Here is a 14,149-nt window from a genome sequence, read left to right as displayed (position 1 = left end):
CCTGCCTCCCTCCCTCTTCCATCCTGCCTGACTACCTGCCTCCCACCTTCGTGTATCATGCCTGCCTGCCTCCCTCCCTCCTGCTGCATGCCTAGCTGCCTCTCTCCATCTTGCAGCCTGCCTGCCTCACTCCCTCCCTCTTGCTGCCTGCCGGGCTCTCTCCATCTTGCAGCCACGCCTGCCTGCTGGGCTCCCTGCCCCTTGAGGCATGCCTGCCTGCCTCCCTCTCTCTTGTATCCTGCCTCATTCCCTCCCTCTTGCATCCTACCTGGCTCACTCACTGCCTCTTGCAGCCTGCCAGCCTCCCTCTTGCAGCCACGCCTGCCTGCCTCCCTCTTGCAGGCTGCCTCACTGCTACCTGCCTCTCTTTTGCAGACTGCCTGCCTCCCTCCCTCTTGCAGCCACGCCTGCCTGCCTCCATCCCTCCCTATTGCAGCCACGCCTGCCTGCCTCCATCCCTCCCTATTGCAGCCACGCCTGCCTGCCTCCATCCCTCCCTATTGCAGCCACGCCTGCCTGCCTCCATCCCTCCCTATTGCAGCCACGCCTGCCTGCCTCTCTCCCTCCCTCTTGCATCCTGCCTGCCTGCCTGCCTCCTGCTGCATGCCTAGCTGCCTCCCTTCTTCTTGCAGCATGCCTGCCTCACTCCCTCCCTCTTCCAGCCTGCCGGGCTCCCTCTTTCTTGCAGCCACGCCTCCCTGCCGGGCTCCCTCCTTCTTGCAGCCACGCCTCCCTGCCGGGCTCCCTCCTTCTTGCAGCCACGCCTCCCTGCCGGGCTCCCTCCTTCTTGCAGCCACGCCTCCCTGCCGGGCTCCCTCCTTCTTGCAGCCACGCCTGCCTGCAGGGCTCCCTCCCTCTTGCATCCTACCTGGCTCGCTCACTCCCTCCCTCTTGCATCCTACCTGGCTCACTCACTGCCTCTTGCAGCCTGCCAGCCTCCCTCTTGCAGCCACGCCTGCCTGCCTCCCTCTTGCAGGCTGCCTCACTTCTGCCTGTCTCTCTTTTACAGACTGCCTGCCTCCCTCCCTCTTGCAGCCACGCATGCCTGCCTGCCTCCCTCCCTTTTGCAGCCACGCCTGCCTGCCTGCCTCCCTCCCTTTTGCAGCCACGCCTGCCTGCCTCCATCCCTCCCTGTTGCAGCCACGCCTGCCTGCCTCCATCCCTCCCTGTTGCAGCCACGCCTGCCTGCCTCCATCCCTCCCTGTTGCAGCCACGCCTGCCTGCCTCCATCCCTCCCTGTTGCAGCCTGCCTGCATCACTCCCTCCCTGTTGCAGCCTGCCTACCTCAATCCCTCCCTCTTGCATCCTGCGTTACACACGCCCTCCCTCTTGCAGCCAACTCTGCCTCCCTCCCTCCATCCCTCTTGCAGCCTGCATCCCTTCTGCAATCATGCAGCCTCCCTGCCTGACTCCATCCCTCTTGCAGCCTGCTTGCCTGCCTGACTCCATCCCTCTTGTAGCCTGCCTTACTCCCTTTCTCCCTCTTGCACCCACGCATGCCTGACTCCCTCTCTCCCTCTTGCACCCACGCATGCCTGACTCCCTCTCTCCCTCTTGCATCCAAGCCTGCTTGCTTACCTACCTACCTCTTGCAGCCTCCACTTTTTTCCCTGGCCTCTACCTCTCCCCTGGCCTCCCACACCCTGTCAGCCTCCCACCTCTTTTCGGCCTCCTTTTTTCTGGCCTCTACTGCCCTCCAGCCTCCCACCTCCTTTCGGCCTCCCACCCCTTTTTGGATACCGCAGTTTTCTGGCCTTTATTTCCCTTCCAGCCTCTCTTTTAGGTTCTTTGCAGCTTTTCTGCACTCTTTTTAGTGGTGCCTTGATGTTCTCTTTGAAGAATTGAATCGATGGAAGAATTTGAATCTGCTGATGGCTTAATCTCTCTCTCTGTTCTTCACTCTTCCTGTCGATTCTCAGGCTCCAACTCTCTGTACTTCTGTCTGTTGCTCTTGTTGGTTCCAGGCCAGCATCCTACTCCCTGTCTCTCTTTCTTCCACGGTTGTGTCCTGCTCTCTGGCTCCCTGTTGCTCAAGTGTCTTCTAGATGACTTCCTGAATGCCACCCTCTTGCAGCCATGCCTGCCTAACTCCCTCTTCCCACAGCTCATTTACTCTGTCTTTGTACTCTCCACTCATCATTATCTCTCTTCCTCTGTCTTGCTCCCTGACCCTCTTCTTCTTCCAACATGCGCCTGCATGTCTCCCCCTTCCTTTTCTACTGATTTCACCATCTCTAATTCCACTACGGCCTCTCATCCCTTTTTGGCTTCCCAGACTTTTTCAAACACTACTGCCTATCAGAACGTGCACCACCTTCCAGCATCCCCTTTTTCCTGGCAGATAGTTGCCCTGTGGCATCTAGGCCTCCACTTTCCTGCAGCCTGCCAGTCATTGTGCTCCTTCCACTCTATTTTGGCCTCCACTTTTTCCTTCCTTTCACTTACTGCAAAACTGCCTCCCTCTTGCAGCCAGCCTGCATGCCTGCCTCCCCTTGCAGCCTGCCTGCCTGCCTACCTCCCTCTTTCAGCCTGCCTGAATCCCACCCTCTTGCAGCCATGCCTGCCTCCATCCACTGTTCTGGCAGCCTGCATGACTTCCTCCCTCTTGCTGAAAGCCTGCCTGCCTCACTCCCTCCGTCTTGCTGCCATGCCGGCCACACTCCCTCTCTTATGCAGCCTGCCTGCCTCATTCCCTCTTGCAGCCACACCAGCCTGCCTACCTCCCTCCCTGTTGCATCCTGCCTGTCTGCTTCCCTCTTGCATCCTGCCTGCCTGCCTGCCTCCTGCTGCATGCCTAGCTGCCTCCCTTCTTCTTGCAGCCTGCCTGCCTCACTCCCTCCCTCTTCCAGCCTGCCGGGCTCCCTCTTTCCTGCAGCCACGCCTGCCTGCCGGGCTCCCTCTTTCCTGCAGCCACGCCTGCCTGCCGGGCTCCCTCTTTCCTGCAGCCACGCCTGCCTGCCGGGCTCCCTCTTTCCTGCAGCCACACCTGCCTGCCGGGCTCCCTCCCTGTTGCAGCCTGCCTGAAGGGCTCCCTCCCTGTTGCAGCCTGCCTGCCTCCCTCCCTCTTGCTACATGCCTGCCTGCCTCCCTCTCGCAGCCTGTTTGCCTCGCTCTCTCCCTCGTGCATCCAAGCCTGCCTGCCTCGCTCTCTCCCTATTGCATCCAAGCCTGCCTGCCACACTCTCTCCCTCTTGCATTCAAGCCTGCCACACTCCCTCCCTCTTGCAGCCATGCCTGCCTCCCTCCCTCTTGCAGCCATGCCTGCCTCCCTCCCTCTTGCAGCCATGCCTGCCTCCCTCCCTCTTGCAGCCATGCCTGCCTCCCTCCCTCTTGCAGCCATGCCTGCCTCACTCCCTCCCTCTTGCAGCCATGCCTGCCTCCCTCCCTCTTGCAGCCTGCCGGGCTCCCTCCTTCTTGCAGCCACGCCTGCCTGCCGGGCTCCCTCCTTCTTGCAGCCACGCCTGCCTGCAGGGCTCCCTCCTTCTTGCAGCCACGCCTGCCTGCAGGGCTCCCTCCTTCTTGCAGCCACGCCTGCCTGCAGGGCTCCCTCCCTCTTGCATCCTGCCTTATTCCCTCCCTCTTACATCCTACCTGGCTCACTCCCTTCCTCTTGCAGGCTGCCTCCCTCCCTCTTGCAGGCTGCCTCCCTCCCTCTTGCAGGCTGCCTCCCTCCCTCTTGCAGGCTGCCTGCCTCCCTCTTGCAGGCTGCCTGCCTCCCTCCCTCTTGCAGGCTGCCTGCCTCCCTCCCTCTTGCAGGCTGCCTGCCTCCCTCCCTCTTGCAGGCTGCCTGCCTCCCTCCCTCTTGCAGGCTGCCTGCCTCCCTCCCTCTTGCAGGCTGCCTGCCTCCCTCCCTCTCTCTTGCAGCCACGCTTGCCTGCGTCACTCTTCCAGCCATACCTGCCTCCCTCCCTCTTGCAGACAGCCTGCCTCACTCCGTCCCTCTTGCAGACAGCCTGCCTCACTCCGTCCCTCTTGCAGACAGCCTGCCTCACTCCCTCCCTCTTGCAGCCATGCCTGCCACACTCCCTCCTTCTTGCAGCCACGCCTGCCTGCCGGGCTCCCTCCTTCTTGCAGCCACGCCTGCGTGCCGGGCTCCCTCCTTCTTGCAGCCACGCCTGCCTGCCGGGCTCCCTCCTTCTTGCAGCCACGCCTGCCTGCAGGGCTCCCTCCCTCTTGCATCCTGCCTCATTCCCTCCCTCTTACATCCTACCTGGCTCACTCCCTCCCTCTTGCAGCCTGCCTGCCTCCCTCTTGCAGCCTGCCTGCCTCCCTCTTGCAGCCTGCCTGCCTCCCTCTTGCAGCCTGCCTGCCTCCCTCTTGGAGACACGCCTGCCTGCCTCCCTCTGTCAGGCTGCCTGTCTTCTGCCTCCCTCCCTCTTTCAGGCTGCCTGCCTCCCTCCCTCTTTCAGGCTGCCTGCCTCCCTCCCTCTTTCAGGCTGCCTGCCTCCCTCCCTCTTTCAGGCTGCCTGCCTCCCTCCCTCTTGCAGTCTGCCTGCCTGCCTCCCTCCCTCTTGCAGCCACGCTTGCCTGCGTCACTCTTGCAGACAGCCTGCCTCACTCCCTCCCTCTTGCAGACAGCCTGCCTCACTCCCTCCCTCTTGCAGCCATGCCTGCCACACTCCCTCCCTCTTGCACCCTGCCTGCTTCACTCCCTCCCTCTTGCAGCCACGATTACCTGACTGCCTCCCTCCCTCTTGCATCCTGCCTGAATGCCTGCCTCCCTCCTTCTTGCAACACGCCTGCCTTCCTCCCTCCCTCCTGCTGCATGCCTAGCTGCCTCCCTCGCTCTTCCATCCTGCCTGACTGCCTGCCTCCCTCGCTCTTCCATCCGGCCTGACTACCTGCCTCCCTCCCTCTTCCATCCGGCCTGACTACCTGCCTCCCTCCCTCTTCCATCCTGCCTGCCTGCCTGCCTCCCTCCCTCTTCCATCCTGCCTGCCTGCCTGCCTCCCTCCCTCTTCCATCCTGCCTGCCTGCCTGCCTCCCTCCCTCTTCCATCCTGCCTGCCTGCCTGCCTCCCTCCCTCTTCCATCCTGCCTGCCTGCCTGCCTCCCTCCCTCTTCCATCCTGCCTGCCTGCCTGCCTCCCTCCCTCTTCCATCCTGCCTGCCTGCCTCCCTCCCTCTTCCATCCTGCCTGCCTGCCTCCCTCCCTCTTCCATCCTGCCTGCCTGCCTCCCTCCCTCTTCCATCCTGCCTGCCTGCCTCCCTCCCTCTTCCATCCTGCCTGCCTGCCTGCCTCCCACCTTCGTGCATCATGCCTGCCTGCCTCCCTCCCTCCTGCTGCATGCCTAGCTGCCTCTCTCCATCTTGCAGCCTGCCTGCCTCACTCCCTCCCTCTTGCTGCCTGCCGGGCTCTCTCCATCTTGCAGCCACGCCTGCCTGCTGGGCTCCCTGCCCCTTGAGGCATGCCTGCCTGCCTCCCTCTCTCTTGTATCCTGCCTCATTCCCTCCCTCTTGCATCCTACCTGGCTCAGTCACTCCCTCTTGCAGCCACGCCTGCCAGCCTCCCTCTTGCAGGCTGCCTGCCTTCTGCCTCCCACCCTTTTGCAGACTGCCTGCCTGCCTCCCTCTTGCAGTCTGCCTGCCTGCCTCTCTCTTGCAGCCATGCCTGCCAAACTCCCTCTCTCTTGCAGCCATGCCTGCCAAACTCCCTCTCTCTTGCAGCCATGCCTGCCAAACTCCCTCCCTCTTGCAGCCATGCCTGCCAAACTCCCTCCCTCTTGCAGACAGCCTGCCTCACTCCCTCCCTGTTGCAGTCATGCCTGCCACACTCCCTCTCTCTTGCAGCCTGCCTGCTTCACTCGCTCCCTCTTGCATCTTGATTACCTGACTGCCTGCCTCCCTCTTGCATCCTGCCTGAATGCCTGCCTCCCTCCTTCTTGCATCACGCCTGCCTGCCTCCCTCCCTCCTACTGCATGCCTAGCTACCTCCCTCGCTCTTCCATCCATCCTGCCTGCCTGCCTCCATCGCTCTTCCATCCTGCCTGATTACCTGCCTCCATCGCTCTTCCATCCTGCCTGATTACCTGCCTCCCTCGCTCTTCCATCCTGCCTGACTGCCTCCCTCGCTCTTCCATCCTGCCTGAATGCCTGCCTCCCTCGCTCTTCCATCCTGCCTGACTGCCTGCCTCCCTCGCTCTTCCATCCTGCCTGCCTGCCTCCCTCCCTCTTCCATCCTGCCTGACTACCTGCCTCCCACCTTCGTGCATCATGCCTGGCTGCCTCCCTCCCTCCTGCTGCATGCCTGGCTGCCTCCCTCCCTCCTGCTGCGTGCCTGGCTGCCTCCCTCCCTCTTGCAGCCTGCCTGCCTCACTCTCTCCTTCTTGCAGCCTGCCGGGCTCTCTCCTTCTTGCAGCCTGCCGGGCTCTCTCCTTCTTGCAGCCACGCCTGCCTGCCGGGCTCCCTCCCCCTTGCGGCCTGACTGCCGGGCTCCCTCTCTCTTGTATCCTGCCTCATTCCCTCCCTCTTGCATCCTACCTGGCTCACTCACTGCCTCTTGCAGCCTGCCAGCCTCCCTCTTGCAGCCACGCCTGCCTGCCTCCCTCTTGCAGGCTGCCTCACTGCTGCCTGCTCCCTCCCTCTTGCAGCCACGCCTGCCTGCCTCCATCCCTCCCTGTTGCAACCTGCCTGCATCACGCCCTCCCTGTTGCAGCCTGCCTACCTCAATCCCTCCCTCTTGCATCCTGCGTTACACACGCCCTCCCTCTTGCAGCCAACTCTGCCTCCCTTCCTCCATCCCTCTTGAAGCCTGCATTCCTTCCGCAATCATGGAGCCTCCCTGTCAGCCTGCATCCCTCTTGCAGCCACGCATGCCGGCCTCCCTCTCTCCCTTTGGCATCCAAGCCTGCCTGCCTGCCTCCTGCTGCATGCCTAGCTGCCTCCCTTCTTCTTGCAGCCTGCCTGCCTCACTCTCTCTCTCTTCCAGCCTGCCGGGCTCCCTCTTTCTTGCAGCCACGCCTGCCTGCCGGGCTCCCTCTTTCTTGCAGCCACGCCTGCCTGCCGGGCTCCCTCTTTCTTGCAGCCACGCCTGCCTGCCGGGCTCCCTCTTTCTTGCAGCCACGCCTGCCTGCCAGGCTCCCTCTTTCTTGCAGCCACGCCTGCCTGCCGGGCTCCCTCCCTGTTGCAGCCTGCCTGCCGGGATCCCTCTCTCTTGCAGCCTGCCTGCCTCCCTCCCTCTTGCTACCTGCCTACCTACCTGCCTCCCTCTCGCAGCCTGTTTGCCTCGCTCTCTCCCTCTTGCATCCAAGCCTGCCTGCCTCCCTCCCTCTTCCATCCTGCCTTACTGCCTGCCTCCCTCCCTCCTTCTTGCATCATGCCTGCCTGCTTGCCTCCCTCCTGCTGCATGCCTAGCTGCCTCCCTCCCTCTTGCAGCCTGCCTGCCTCACTCCCTCCCTCTTGCAGCCTGCCTGCCTCACTCCCTCCCTCCTGCAGCCTGCCGGGCTCCCTCCTTCTTGCAGCCACGCCTGCCTGCCGGGCTCCCTCCTTCTTGCAGCCACGCCTGCCTGCCGGGCTCCCTCCTTCTTGCAGCCACGCCTGCCTGCCGGGCTCCCTCCTTCTTACAGCCACGCCTGCCTGCCTCACTCTTTCAGCCTGCCTCACTCACACCCTCTTGCAGCCATGCCTGCCTTACTCACTCCCTCTTGCAGCCATGCCTGTCTCGCTCCCTCCCCCTTGCAGCCACGCCTGCCTCACTCCCTCCCTCCCTCTTGCAGCCATGCCTGTCTCGCTCCCTCCCCCTTGCAGCCACGCCTGCCTCACTCCCTCCCTCCCTCTTGCAGCCATGCCTGCTTCACTCCCTCCCTCTTGCAGCCTGCCTGCCTCCCTCCACTGTTCTGGCAGCCTGCATGACTTCCTCCCTCTTGCTGAAAGCCTGCCTGCCTCACTCCCTCCGTCTTGCAGCTATGCCGGCCACACTCCCTCTCTTTTGCAGCCTGCCTGCCTCATTCCCTCTTGCAGCCACACCTGCCTACCTCCATCCCTCCCTGTTGCAGCCTGCCTACCTCCATCCCTCCCTGTTTCAGCCTGCCTGCATCACTCCCTCCCTGTTTCAGCCTGCCTACCTCAATCCCTCCCTCTTGCAGCCAACTCTACCTCCCTCCCTCCATTCCTCTTGCAGCCTGCATCCCTTCCGCAATCATGCAGCCTCCCTCCCTCCTGCATCCCTCTTGCAGCCTGTTTGCCTGCCTGCCTCCCTCCCTCTTGCAGCCTGCCTTACTCGCTCCATCCCTCTTGCAGCCTGCCTTACTCGCTCCCTCCCTGTTGCAGCCACGCATCCCTGCCTCGCTCCCTCCCTCTTGCAGCCACGCATCCCTGCCTCGCTCCCTCCCTCTTGCAGCCACGCATCCCTGCCTCGCTCCCTCCCTCTTGCAGCCACGCATCCCTGCCTCGCTCCCTCCCTCTTGCAGCCTCCACTTTTTTCTGGCCTCTACCTCCCCCTGACCTCCCATACCCTGTCAGCCTCCCACCTCTTTTCGGCCTCCTTTTTTCTGGCCTCTACTGCCCTCCAGCCTCCCATCTCTTTTCGGCCTCCCACCCCTTTTTGGATACCACAGTTTTCTGGCTTTTATTTCCCTTCCAGCCTCTCTTTTAGGTTCTTTGCAGCTTTTCTGCACTCTTTATAGTGGTGCCTTGATGTTCTCTTTGAAGAATTGCATCGATGGGAGAATTTGAATCTACTAATGGCTTAATCTCTCTCTCTGTTCTTCACTCTTCCTGTTGTTTCTCAGGCTCCAACTCTCTGTACTTCTGTCTGTTGCTCTTGTTGGTTCCAGGCCAGCATCCTACTCCTTGTCTCTCTTTCTTCCACAGTTGTGTCCTGCTCTCTGGCTCCCTGTTGCTCAAGTGTCTTCTAGATGTCTTCCTAAATGGCACCCTCTTGCAGCCATGCCTGCCTCACTCCCTCTTCCCACAGCTCATTTCTCTCTGTCTTTGTAGTCTCCACTCATCATTATCTCTCTTCTTCTGTCTTGCTCCCTGACCCTCTTTTTCTTCCACATGCACCTGCAGGTCTCCCCCTTCCTTTTCTACTGATTTCACCATCTCTAATTCCACTACGGCTTCTCATACCTTTTTGGCTTCCCAGCCTTTTTCAAACACTAATGCCCATCAAAACGTGCACCACCTTCCAGCATCCCCTTTTTCCTGGCAGATAGTTGCCCTGTGTCATCTAGGCCTATACTTTCCGGCAGCCTGACCGTCATTTTGCTCCTTCCACTCTATTTTGGCCTCCACTTTTTCCTTCCTTTCACTTACCGCAAGCCTGCCTCCCTCTTGCAGCCTGCCTGCCTGCCTACTTCCCTCTTGCAGCCTGCCTGCCTGCCTGCCTACTTCCCTCTTGCAGCCTGCCTGCCTGCCTGCTTACCTCCCTCTTGCAGCAATGCCTGCCTCCCTCCACTATTCTGGCAGCCTGCATGCCTTTCTAACTCTTCCTGAAAGCCTGTCTGCCTCCGTTTTGCAGACTGCCTCTTCCAGCCTCCCTGCCTCTTCCAGCCTCCCTGCCTCTTCCAGCCTCCCTGCCTCTTCCAGCCTCCCTGCCTCTTCCAGCCTCCCTGCCTCTTCCAGCCTGCCTGCCTCTTCCAGCCTGCCTGCCTCTTCCAGCCTGCCTGCCTCCCTGCCTCTTGCAGCATGCCTGCTGGGTTCCCTCTTTCTTGCAGCTGCAGCATGCCTGCCGGGCTCCCTCTTTCTTGCAGCCACACCTGCCTGCCGGGCTCCCTCCCTGTTGCAGCCTGCCTGCCGGGATCCCTCTCTCTTGCAGCCTGCCTGCCTCCCTCCTCTTGCTACCTGACTGCCTGCCTGCCTCCCTCTCGCAACCTGCCTGCCTCCCTCTCTCCCTCTTGCATGCAAGCCTGCCTGCCTCACTCCCTCCCTCTTGCAGCCATGCCTGCCTCACTCCCTCCCTCTTGCAGCCATGCCTGCCTCACTCCCTCCCTCTTGCAGCCACAATTGCCTGAATGCTTGCCTCCCTCCCTCCTGCTGCATGCCTATCTGCCTCCCTCCCTCCTGCTGCATGCCTATCTGCCTCCCTCCCTCTTCCATCCTGCCTACCTCACTCCCTCCCTCTTCCATCCTGCCTACCTCACTCACTCCCTCTTCCATCCTGCCTGACTGCCTGCCTCCCTCCTTCTTGCATCTTGCAGCCTGCCTGCCTCCCTCCTCCCTCCCTCTTGCAGCCTGCCTGCCTCCCTCCTCCCTCCCTCTTGCAGCCTGCCTGCCTCCCTCCCTCTTGCAGCCTGCCTGCCTCCCTCCCTCTTGCAGCCTGCCTGCCTCCCTCCCTCTTGCAGCCTGCCTGCCTCCCTCCCTCTTGCAGCCTGCCTGCCGGGCTCCCTCCCTCTTGCAGCCACGCCTGCCTGCCTCGCACCCTCCCTCCCTCTTGCAGGCTGCCTGCCTGCTGCCTCACTCCCTCCCTCTTGCAGGCTGCCTGCCTGCTGCCTCACTCCCTCCCTCTTGCAGGCTGCCTGCCTGCTGCCTCACTCCCTCCCTCTTGCAGGCTGCCTGCCTGCTGCCTCACTCCCTCCCTCTTGCAGGCTGCCTGCCTGCTGCCTCACTCCCTCCCTCTTGCAGGCTGCCTGCCTGCTGCCTCACTCCCTCCCTCTTGCAGTCACGCCTGCCTGACGCCTCCCTCCCTCTTGCAGTCACGCCTGCCTGACGCCTCACTCCCTCCCTCTTGCAGTCGCGCCTGCCTGACGCCTCACTCCCTCCCTCTTGCAGTCGCGCCTGCCTGCCTGACTCCCTCCCTCTTGCAGTCACGCCTGCCTGCCTGACTCCCTCCCTCTTGCAGTCACGCCTGCCTGCCTCTCTCCCACCCTCTTGCAGCCATTGCTGCCTCCCTCGATCCCTCTTGCAGCCACGCCTGCCTGCCTCCCTCTTGCAGCCACGCCTGCCTGCCTCCCTCTTGCAGCCACGCCTGCCTGCCTCCCTCTTGCAGCCACGCCTGCCTGCCTCCCTCTTGCAGCCACGCCTGCCTGCCTGCCTGTGGATCGGCAAACACTCCCGTTCCCGTGTAATGATGTACTCCTACACCATACAAAGGATCGCCTGGTTGCCTTTCCAAATTTTCTACAGCCTTAGCTTCGGCATACTCCATATATTTATCTCTCCACAATGGCTTTTGTGTTGGTGTTATAGCTGCTAATTGATGCAATCAAATGGTGTCACAAGTTGTCCACACAGCACATTTTCTAACAACGACTGTGTAAATGGGGCTAGCAAACCCGCCTCCACGACTGCTTTTCTAACTTCTTTTAATAAAAGCTTAAGTCAGTTTTGCTCCTGAACCAGCAGTCTGTACCAGGAGAGTCGTCCTGCTGGCCCAAGACCAGTATAACAATTTTTTCTCAAAACCACTGAGACATTTTCCTTTCTCTCAAGAACTTCTACAGATTATTTTTGCAGCTGAGAGCTCACCTGCACTTGACGGAGAAAGGGGCAAACTTCAGCTTTTGCACATACTTCTTCTGGTTCTGCGGGAGAGCTGAGCACGCACACGACCGATGTCATCAAGCAATGCCCCTTTATTACAACTAAGAAAGCCCTTTTATAACGTTCTCCCGCACACGTGAGTAACACGCAGTACAAGTCCTCAAGACTGGACAGTTAACTTAGCCCGTGCTTTAAACCTTCTTATGATTGGATAAAAAGTGCCACAGCAGCCTTGCCAGGCTTCCTGCTTTGTGGAACTTCCTCTTCCGTCCCAACCCCTTTGGGGTTTGTTTGTCTCGTCGAGTTTCTCCCCCCTCATTCAGGGTCACATCCTTAACGCATTCTTGCTCTGCTGAGGCTCTTATCAGTCTTGTTCTCACGCAGGATTGCTCACACGTCCATTCCCTCGCAGAAAGTCCTCTAGAAAACCAACGCTAACCATAATCCTAATGGCCCTAACCCTAAGCTTAACCTTAACCCTAAGACTAACCCCAATGGCCCAAACCCTAACCCTAAACCTAAAGCTAATGAATTTAAATGTAATGCTAAACCTAATGACACTAACTCTAAACCTAACCCTAATCCTAACCCTAATACTAACCCTAAACCTAACCCTACTGACGCCCCAACCCTAACGCTAACCCTAATTCCTACCCTAGGTCCTAACACTAACCCTAAGCCTAAACATAACCCTTACCCTAACCCTAATGGTGCCCTAAACATAAACCTAACACTAACAATAAGCCTAACTCTAACCCTAACACTAACCCTAACCGTAGGCCCTAAACCTAAGCCTAGGCCCTAAACCTAACCCTAATCCCAACCCTAACCGTAAACCTAATTGCAATTTAAACCTAACCCTAACCCTAGGCCCTAACCCTAACACTAATCATAAAAATAGGCCCTAAGGCTAACCCTAATCCTAACCCTAAAACTAATTTCACCCTAATCCTAAACCTTACCCTAACCCTAATCCTAACCCTAGGTCCTAAACCTAAACCTAACCCTAAGTACTAACCAAAAATATAGGTCCTAATCCTAACCCTAAAACTAATTTCACCCTAACCCTAAACCTAACTCTAACCCTAACCTAGGTCCTAATCCTAAACCTAACCCTAAATGCACACTAACCCTAACCCTAAAACTAATCCTAACCCTAGCACTAATTTCACCCTAACCCGAAACCATAGCCTAATCCTAACCCTAGGCCCTAACCCTAACCCTAATGGCACGCTAAACCTTAACCCTAACCCTAATCCTAACCATAACCCTAAGCCCTAATCCTAACTGGGCCCTAACACTAATTCTAACCCTAACCATAACCCTAACCCTAGGCCCTAAACCTAGGCCCTAACCCTAATTGTACCATAACTCTAACCCTAAATCTAACCCTAAACCTAATTGAACCCTAACCCTAAACCTTGGCCCTAATCCTAATTGCGCCCTAACCCTAAACCTAGGCACTAACCCTAACACTAATTTCACCCTAACCCTAAACCTTACCCTAACCCTAACCCCAAACTTAACCCTAACACTAATTGCACCCTAACCCTAAACCTAGGCCCTTAAACCTAGGCCCTAAACCTAACACTAATTTTACCCTAACCCTAAATCTTACCCTAACCCTAATTGCATCCTAACCCTAATGGCGCCCTAACTCTTACCCTAACCCTAATGGCACCCTCTTACCCTAACCCTAATGGTGTCCTAACTCTACACTTTAACCCTAACCCTATTGACCCTAACGGCCCTAACCCTAATGGCTTTAACCCCTAACCCAACCCTAGAGAGCAGGAAAACTTGGAGGCCAAAAGGTGTGGAAGGACCAAAATGTGTGGCAGGCCGCAGAAAAGTCGACCTTAGAATAACGGGGAGTGTATTTTGTGGGAACAGTTTGGGGGTGGACTGTTTCACCGGGACTGTTTGGGGGCCTAACTATTTCAGGGGGGGATCGTTTCAGGGGGAAGTTGTATGGGAGGGTCTATTTCAGCGGGACTATTTGGGGACTCTTTCAGGGGAGTATTTTGGAGGCAGTATTTCAGTGGGAGAATTTCAGAGGGATATTTAAGGGAGGAGCATTACAGGGGGATTATTTCCAGGGGGACTCTTTCGAGGGATCGATTGCTGAGGGAGTGTTTCAGGGGAGAGCATTTGAGGAGAGACTATTCTAGGAGAAAGGATTTGGGGAGGACCGTTTATGGGGGGAACATTTTTGGGGGGAGTACTGTTGGGGGTCAGATTTTCCAGGGGGAGTATTTTGTGGCATGAGAGTTACAGCAGGTACTATTTCGGGGGGACTATTTGTTGGGGAAAACTGTTTCAGCGGTACTATTGGGGACTGTTCCTTGGGGGAGTGTTATGGGAGGGACGGTTTTGGAGAGACTATTTCAGGAGGATGAGCATGAGGGGTGGGGGAAGAGCATGTAGGGGAGTGTCATTTCAGAGGTGGGTATATTTTCAGTGGCAGTACCATTTTGGTCGTGGAGCCGTATTTCGCGGGAGTATTATTATTTCTCATGGGTGCGGGAGTATTATTGGGGGAGGATTTTTTTGGGGGGGGAGAAGTGTTATTTCGCGGGAGGAGTAGTATTATTTCGCATGGTGGGCAAGGTGACAGGACTATTATTTCGCAGGGGTATATTTTGGGGTCAGAGCATTTCCACGTGATTATTTCCAGGGGCACTTCTTTGAGGAAACTATTTCATGGGGAGTGTTTCAAGGTAGGTTATT

The sequence above is a fragment of the Athene noctua genome, chromosome 28 (assembly GCF_965140245.1).
Source record: "Athene noctua chromosome 28, bAthNoc1.hap1.1, whole genome shotgun sequence".
NCBI classification, from domain to species: Eukaryota; Metazoa; Chordata; class Aves; order Strigiformes; family Strigidae; genus Athene; species Athene noctua.
Note: the sequence above shows the minus strand (reverse complement) of the source record.